The sequence below is a fragment of the Arachis ipaensis genome, chromosome B1, assembly GCF_059453495.1.
Source record: "Arachis ipaensis isolate K30076 ecotype BB chromosome B1, ASM5945349v1, whole genome shotgun sequence".
Classification (NCBI taxonomy): domain Eukaryota; kingdom Viridiplantae; phylum Streptophyta; class Magnoliopsida; order Fabales; family Fabaceae; genus Arachis; species Arachis ipaensis.
This window is the reverse complement of record NC_142436.1, coordinates 66479636-66488675: the sequence shown is the minus strand read 5'-3', so window position 1 is coordinate 66488675 and position 9040 is coordinate 66479636. Positions and strand designations below refer to the sequence as shown.

Below are 9040 nucleotides of genomic sequence, written 5' to 3'. Positions count from 1 at the left end.
TTTTTTACTCTGTTTTTGATTTTTCAGTAGTTTTTGTGACTTCACATGATCATCAACCTAAAGAAAATATAAAATAACAATGGAAAATAAATAAATATAATTAGATAACATTGGGTTGCCCTCCCAACAAGCGCTTCTTTAATGTCAATAGCTTGAGAGTGAGCTCTCATGGAGCCTCGCAGATGTTCAGAGCAAGGTTGGAACCTCCCAACACCAAACTTAGGGTTTGACTATGGGGGCTTTGGTTGACTCTGCAGTGAGAGAAGCTTTTCATGCTTTCTCTCCATGGTTACAGAAGGAGATCCTTGAGTTTTAAACACAAGGTTATCCTTATTCAGTTGAAGGATCAATTCTCCTCTGTCCACATTAATCACAGCTCTTGCTATAGCTAGGAAGGGTCTTCCAAGGATGATGGATTCATCCTCCTCCTTCCCAGTGTCTAGGATTATGAAATCAGCAGGGATGTAAAGGCCTTCAACCTTTACTAACACGTCCTCTACTTGTCTATAAGCCTGTTTTCTTGAGTTGTCTGCCATCTCTCATGAGATTCTGGTAGCTTGCACCTCAAAGATTCCCAATTTCTCCATTACAGAGAGTGGCATGAGGTTTATCCCTGACCCAAGGTCACATAGAGCCTTCTCAAAGGTCATGGTGCCTATGGTACAAGGTATTAAGAACTTTCCAGGATCCTATTTCTTCTGAGGCAGTCTCAGTTGATCCAGATCATTTAGTTCATTGATGAGCAAGGGAGGTTCATCTTCCCAAGTCTCATTACAAAATAATTTGGCATTTAGCTTCATGATTGTACCAAGGTACTTGGCAACTTGCTCTTCAGTAACATCTTCATTCTCATCAGAAGAAGAATACTCATCAGAGCTCATGAATGGCATAAGGAGGTTCAATGGAATCTCTATGGTCTCTAGATGAGTCTCAAATTCCTTTGGATCCTCAGAGGGAAACTCCTTGTTAATCACTGGACGTCCCAGGAGGTCTTCCTCACTGGGATTCATGTCCTCTCCCTCCCTTGTAGGTTCGGCCATGATGGTTAATTCAATGACCTTGCACTCTCTTTTTGGATTCTCTTCTGTATTGCTTGGGAGAGTACTAGGAGGGGTTTCAGTGACCCTTTTACTCAGCTGGCCCACTTGTGCCTCCAGATTTCTAATGGAGGACCTTGTTTCATTCATGAAACTTAAAGTGGCCTTAGATAGATTAGAGACTATATTTGCTAAGCTAGTTGGATCCAGCTCAGGACTCTCTGTCTTTTGCTGAGTGGATGATGGAAAAGGATTGCTATTGCTAAACCTGTTTCTTCCACCATTGTTAAAGCCTTGTTGAGGCTTTTGTTGATCCTTCCATGAGAAATTTGGATGATTTCTCCATGAGGGATTATAGGTGTTTTCATAGGGTTCACCCATGTAATTCACCTCTGCTAGTGCAGGGTTCTCAGGATCATAAGCTTCTCCTTCAGAAGATGCCTCTATAGTACTGTTGGATGATTCCTTCAATCCATTCAGGCTCTGAGAGATCATATTGACTTGCTGAGTTAATATTTTGTTCTGAGCCAATATGGCATTCAGAGTATCTATTTCAAGAACTCCCTTCCTCATAGGCGTCCCATTACTCACAGGATTCCTTTCAGAAGTATACATAAACTGGTTATTTGCAACCATGTCAATGAGTTCTTGAGCTTCTGCAGGCATTTTCTTTAGGTGGATGGATCCACCTGCAGAATGGTCCAGTGACATCTTTGATAACTCAGACAGACCATCATAGAATATATCCAGGATGGTCCATTTTGAAAGCATGTCAGAAGGACACTTTTTGGTCAGTTCCTTGTATCTCTCCCAAGCTTCATAGAGGGATTCTCCTTCAATCTGTCTGAAGGTTTGAACATCCACTCTAAGCTTGCTAAGCTTTTAAGGAGGAAAGAACTTGGCTAAGAAAGCCGTGACCAGCTTATCCCAAGAGTTCAGGCTATCTTTAGGTTGAGAGTCCAACCATACTCTAGCTCTGTCTCTTACAGCAAATGGGAAAAGCATAAGCCTGTAGACCTCAGGATCAACCCCATTGGTCTTAACAGTATCACAGATCTGCAAGAATTCAGTTAAGAACTGAAAAGGATCTTCAGATGGAAGTCCATGAAACTTGCAGTTCTGTTGCATCAGAGAAACTAATTGAGGTTTAAGCTCAAAGTTGTTTGCTCCAATGGCAGGAATTGAGATGCTTCTTCCATGTAAATTGGAATTTGGTGCAGTAAAGTCACCAAGCATTGATTCCAGGGCATCTTGGCTAGTTTTACTAGCTATTTTTTGTATGCTTTAGGGTGGTTTCATGCATTTTTCTAGGAAATGAGCAAGTATTTGGATGATAATGCATTCACACTATGATTCAAGCAAACATTGTAAATTTTGAATGATTTCATAAGAATTATGCATGAATTGAATGATAAAATAGATGACATGATCCTATGATTAAGAGCAAGACTTTGATGCACTTTCTTTGATTAATTTCAGGTAACAAGAAGCAGAGAAGAGCCACGTTAGTGGCTACGTTAGTAACACTAACTTGGCCACTAACGTGGAAGGAAGAAAAGTTGGAACGTTAGTGGAAACGTTAATGGCATCAACTTTGAAGAAGGAGCAGCATTAGTGGCAAAAGTGAGTGCCAATAACGCTAGCGAAGGTACAAGAAGACCCACGTTAGTCTCCACGTTCGTTACATTAACGTGGGAACTAACGTGGAAGGAAAGAGAAATGCCAACGTTAGTGGAAAAGGTGATCTCCACTAACGTTTGCGAAGCAAAAAGACCCATGTTAGCTTCCACGTTAACTACATTAACGTGGGAACTAACGTGGAAGGAAAGGGAGATGCCAAAGTTAGTGGAAAAGGAGATCTCCACTAACGTTTGTGAAGCAAAAAGACCCACGTTAGCTTCCACGTTAACTACATTAACGTGGTAGTTAACGTGGGCAAAAGTATCACCCAGCAGCCTGACCATGCCTTCTTCAAACAAGAATAACTTGAGCCACAAAGCTCCAAATGAGGTGATTTCAGTGGCATTGGAAAGTAGGATTTCAGAGCTTTCCAAGCATATATGGCACTACATGATGGACACTAAATTTGAGGGAGAAAACCTGCCCCGAAAGTGCAAAGATGAACATGGTATCAACCTGTAGTAAGGCCAGCTGACCTCTTCACCTTCCAAGAAGTATAACTCGAGTTGTAGAGATCCAAATGATGCGCTTCTAAAAGTGTTGGAAAGTAGACATCCAGAGCTTTCCAACAATATATAATAGTATGGGATGGACATTAAGTTGAGCTTCAGAAACTGGCAATTTTCAGCCCCTGATCGCGGACGTTATTGGCACTCACGTTTGCCAATAACGCCAGCCACTATGCCAGCAACCCTGTTCCCTTCAAAGGAGCATAACTTGAGTTACGGAGGTCCAATTGAGGTAATTCCAGTTGCGTTAGAAATCTGACATTCAGAGCTTTCCAACGATATATAATACTTTATAGTGGGCATGAAATTGGAGCACAAACCAGAGGTATCTTTTAAGCCCCAAAAATACCAACTGGGTAGCAAGTGTGACGTTAGCCACACTAACTTCAGCATAAATGCCACACTTGTAGCGTTAGTGTGGCTAACGTTAGCACTGACATTATCACCTGGACCTCAACTTGATTCTCTTTCAAGGAACACCCAACCTCAAGGAAGCAAGCCCACAAGTGTCAACCAATCAAGGCCACAAGAAGCATCTAGAATAGGAATTTTCATTTAATTGTAAATTGCTTTTAATTTCATTTTGTAATTTAGGAGAGCCTATATAAGGGCCTTAGCTTTTACATTCAAGGGGGGACACTCTGGAGGGGGGATTGAAGAGGGGTCTTCAGACTCCCTCCCCTCACACACTTTTCCTTCTCTTTCTTTTCTTTGTACTTTTCATTTATGAATTTTGAAGTTTCAATTTTAGTTTTAATCTTCATCTTTACTTTTCTGCACTTTCTTTCTTTTCTATTTTTGTAGAGCAATGATCAACTAACTCTTTTCATTGGGTTAGAGAGCTCTATTGTGATTCAATGGATCAATTGTAGCTCTTATTCTTCTTCTTCTTTCTTTTCTCTTGATTTTACTAGAAAGCTTTCAATCTTCATCCAATTGGGTAGTTATCTTGGAAAAGAAGCTATTCATACTTGGATCTCTTTTGAACCTTGGAAGAGGAATGAAGAGATAATGCTAGAAATGTTTTTTCATGTTAGACCAAATTGGGATTGGAAGGATATGGTGACTATAATTCTACCAATACTTGATTTGGGAATGCATGTGGTATAATCAGTGACCATACTTCATCTCTTCTCATGAGCAATTGACCAAGGAATTGGCTACTGATCAAGATTTGAGAGATTGAATTACCAAGAAATTGGAATTCGATCACTTAAGATTGCCAAGGAGATCAATGAATGCATTGATTGAGGAAGAGATGGGAATGAACTTGATCCGGAGGATTGCAATATCTCTTGATCCCAATGTTCATTTTATTTTGTTAGTTCTTACATTTACTTTTCCTGCCATTTTACTTTTCTGCACTTTATTGCTTTCTTTACTTTTATGCCATTTACATTTCCTTGTTGCTTATCACTCCAATCTGATTCGTCTAACTAGGATAATCAATTAACCATTGATTGCTTAATCCGTTAATCTCTGTGGGATTTGACCTCACTCTTTTGTGAGTTATTACTTGACGACAATTCGGTATACTTGCCGAAGGGAGACTTGTTGAGAGACAAGTTTTCCGTGTATCAAGTTTATGGCACCGTTGCTGGGGATTAATTGTGATTAACAAACTACCGGTTGATTGATTTACTAGATTAGACACTTTTCTTTTGTCTTTGTTTTCTTTTGTTACTTTATTTCCTTTTGCTAACTAACTGTTTGTGATATTGCCTCATTGGGAATTTCCTCATCTGTGACAATGGAGATTCCAATTTCTTTTGGTGATTATTGTTTGAGACAAAGCTTTCTGCAGGAAAGAAAGGAGTATCCATCATATTTTAGTCAATCAAACTTCATGGGAAACTCTCCACCACCACAGAATGATTCACTTTACTATGCTCATAGTGGGTGGAAGTATCAAGAACATGAAATAGGGTACTTTTCCCAGCCACAAAATGGTCCATATTTTGGTGAAATTGATCACTACTCAAGTTGTGGCTGGGAAGATCAAAATCAAAGAGATTTCACTCATTCATACCCCATTCATCAAGAGCCATCACCTCTCAATTATCCAACTTCACCTCCAAGTTTTACATGCCTAAATTCTTCATCATTTGAGTATGCCTCAGCACAAAAGTCTATCCCAAATCCATACAATTCATTTCACCATCCACAAAACTCAATCCACTACCCACAAGAATCATACCACTTTCAGAACACACAACCACAAAACAACCAATTCCATTCACAAGCCAACCCTGACCAACCATTACAACCTACCCAACTTCCTTTAGATAAACTTGTTAGGATGGAACTCATCATTGAAGAACTCAAAAAAAGTAGAGAAGAAGAGAGACTCGCTAGGATAGAACTCCTACTTGAAGAAATAATAAAGACAAACGAAGAGGAGAAAATAGCAAAAAGGGACCATGAAGAAAAATTGAGGCAGAATGCACAACTCTATTCTGAAGAACAATTCATTGAAGAGCTGAGATCACAAAGAGAGACCACTTCACTCCAGAAACAGAGGAGTTCATTCAAAGGTCAAGAATAAGGGAGGAAGTCAATCAAGGAAACCCACACTCCAATGAAACAGAGAGTTGCATAGAGGGTGAGTTCATTGAACCACCAATTCAAGAAGATCTTGATGAAGAGGATGCTCCAACCATAGTACATCACCCAAGTCCTGAAATCAAGGTGGTGAAGGCAATCAACATGAGCACTAAAAAGAGGATGGTGACCAAGAAAAGAAGGACAATATCCATGAAGAAGAAAATGTCAACTAAAAGCCATCCCACCCCTACCCCAACAAGCAAGTTTACACAAGCTAACAATAGAAGAAAGCTTGCTGGGGAGAGGCACTCAAAACAAGGGGCATTAACTGGCTCCTCTTTCCTCTTGAGGTCATTCCTCTTAACAAACTGGAAGAAGAGGAAGAAAGTCATGAACAATATGTCAAGCTAATGACATTAAAAGAGCGCTTGTTGGGAGGCAACCCAACCGTAGGTAACATTTCCTTGCTTTGCTTAGTTCACTTTCAATAATTTGGCATATGATTGCATTCTAAGTTTGGTGTTGCCATGCAACAATTTGTTTTTCAATCTTCACTGGGTACTTGCAACATTCTAAATTGAAAGTGTCACACTAAGTTTGGTGTTGCCACTTAACTTTCATGCAAAGTACCATGCCAACACCACTTATTAATGCAATCAAAATGTCTCTATTTGTATCTCTTGTGCCTTTATTGTATCCTTAATCTTGCTTGCTGAAACACATGCATACTCATACTTCTTTCTAAGACACTCATGATCTATCATAGACCCCATCACCACTGTTTTAATTGTTGCTTGAGTATAAGCAATCATTCTAAGTTTGGTGTGGGAAGGGGAAGAATAGGAGGAAAAGGGCAACAACAATGAAGATGAACTACAAGGTGGTAAAGTTCCTTTTTCCTCTTACTTATTTCCAGCACTTTAAATTGCATGATTGTCTTCTATTTTCTTTGTATGCATGTGTGATTACTCCTTGTGAATAAGCATAATTTGATATTTGATTTGTAACATGTTGCTATGATATCATGATTATCATCTTGAATTTTACTTGCACCCAATATCTCTAAGAATGCAACAAAGAAATCATTCTTTTGAAAGGAAAATGTTGAAGAATTTTATAAATCTTGGGGCAAGCAACAGATTAAGAGGAGTGGGGGTTCTGATTGTATGATTGTGTCTTGAGGTTGCATGTTTGTGAAAACTTGCATGGGAGCTCATAGACAGGAAATGAAGTTTAGAGAAGTATTATGGAATTTCTCAAACATCTATTGATCTAAGAAGTAGTAACAAAAGAAAACAAAAGAAAAAGAAAAACAAAGAACAAGCCCAAGGCTCTGAGCATCAATTACTAGGAAGAAGAAGAAAGAAACAAGAACTCAAAGAGTTATTGTCCTAGTTAAATGCTTGTGGTGGATTTGTATCAAAGAGAGAGGTTTGAGCAAGTAAATCCTAAGGGGTGCTTCAACACCTAATACCTTAGACCAACTGGTTTGGGAGTATTGATTGAAAGCTTATCTTAAAAAGCCACTTTGATACATGACACCTAGAGTCGAGGCCAAATTCCAAAAAAGAAAGAAAAATGCTAGAAAATAAGTGCTACTTCAAGGTGACAATCTATAAAGAGATTTCCATAATATCATTTGAATGAAAGTTCTAAGATCTAAGACTTCCAAAATGTAAGGACTAATGAGCACTGGAATCCTTGCATAAGCATACAAATTAGAGTTCACCCCACTACCACTTATTCACTTCACCCACTAAGGCATCATAAGCAATTCTTCAATACATTTCAATTAAGAGAATTCTTTGTGCATAGTTCTTTTCTTGCTTGGGGACAAGCAAGATTTAAGTTTGGTGTTGTGATGCCAGGGCATCTTGGCTAGTTTTACTAGCCATTTTTTGTATGCTTTAGGGTGGTTTCATGCATTTTTCTAGGAAATGAGCAAGTATATGGATAAAATTGCATTCACACCATGATTCAAGCAAACATTGTGAATTTTGAATGATTTCATGAGAATTATACATGAATTGAATGATAAAATAGATGATGCATGATCCCATGATTAAGAGCAAGACTTTGATGCACTTTGTTTGATTAATTTCAGGTAACAAGAAGCAGAGAAGAGCCACGTTAGTGGCTACGTTAGTACCACTAACTTGGCCACTAACGTGGAAGGAAGGAAAGTTGGAACGTTAGTGGGAACGTTAATGGCATCAACTTTGAAGAAGGAGCAGCGTTAGTGGCAAAAGTGAGTGCCAATAACGCTAGCGAAGGTGCAAGAAGACCCACGTTAGTCTCCACGTTAGTTACATTAACGTGGGAACTAACGTGGAAGGAAAGGGAGATGCCAACGTTAGTGGAAAAGGTGATCTCCACTAACGTTTGCGAAGCAAAAAGACCCACGTTAGCTTCCATGTTAACTACATTAACATGGGAACTAACGTGGAAGGAAAGAGAGATGACAAAGTTAATGGAAAAGGTGATCTCCACTAACGTTTGCAAAGCAAAAAGACCCACGTTAGCTTCCATGTTAACTACATTAACATGGTAGTTAACGTGAGCAAAAGTCTCACCCAGCAGCCTGACCATGCCTTCTTCAAACAAGAATAACTTGAGCCACAAAGCTCTAAATGAGGTGATTCTAGTGGCATTGGAAAGTAGGATTCCAGAGCTCTCCAAGCATATATGGCACTACATGGTGGACACTAAATTTGAGGGAGAAAACCTGCCCCGAAAGTGCAAAGATGAACATGGTATCAACCTGTAGTAAGGCCAGTTGACCTCTTCACCTTCCAAGAAGTATAACTCGAGTTGTAGAGCTTCAAATGATGCACTTCCAAAGGTGTTGGAAAGTAGACATCCAGGGTTTTCCAACAATATATAATAGTATGGGGTGGACATTAATTTGAGCTTCAGAAACTGGCAATTTTCAGCCCTTGATCGCGGACGTTATTGGCACTCACGTTTGCCAATAACGCCAGCCACTATGCCAGCAATCCTGTCCTCTTCAAAGGAGCATAACTTGAGTTACAGAGGTCCAATTGAGGTGATTTCAGTTGCGTTAGAAAGCTGACATTCAAAGCTTTCCAACGATATATAATACTCTATAGTGGGCATGAAATTGGAGCACAAACCATAGGTATCTTTTAAGCCCCAAAAACACCAACTGGGTAGGAAGTGTGACGTTAGCCACACTAACTTCAGCATAAATGCCACACTTGTAGCGTTAGTGTGGCTAACGTTAGCACTGACATTAGTACCTGGACCTCA

General features: G+C 39.5%; 1 non-coding gene across 1 annotated transcript; it reads left to right on the top strand.

Annotated features, from left to right (window-relative positions):
- The first annotated feature begins 1802 nt into the window (after positions 1-1802).
- On the top strand, positions 1803-1910 carry LOC148576889 (small nucleolar RNA R71). The gene has a single exon (XR_015903659.1). It is a non-coding gene; the product is annotated as a small nucleolar RNA R71 (small nucleolar RNA).
- The last annotated feature ends 7130 nt before the right edge of the window (positions 1911-9040 follow it).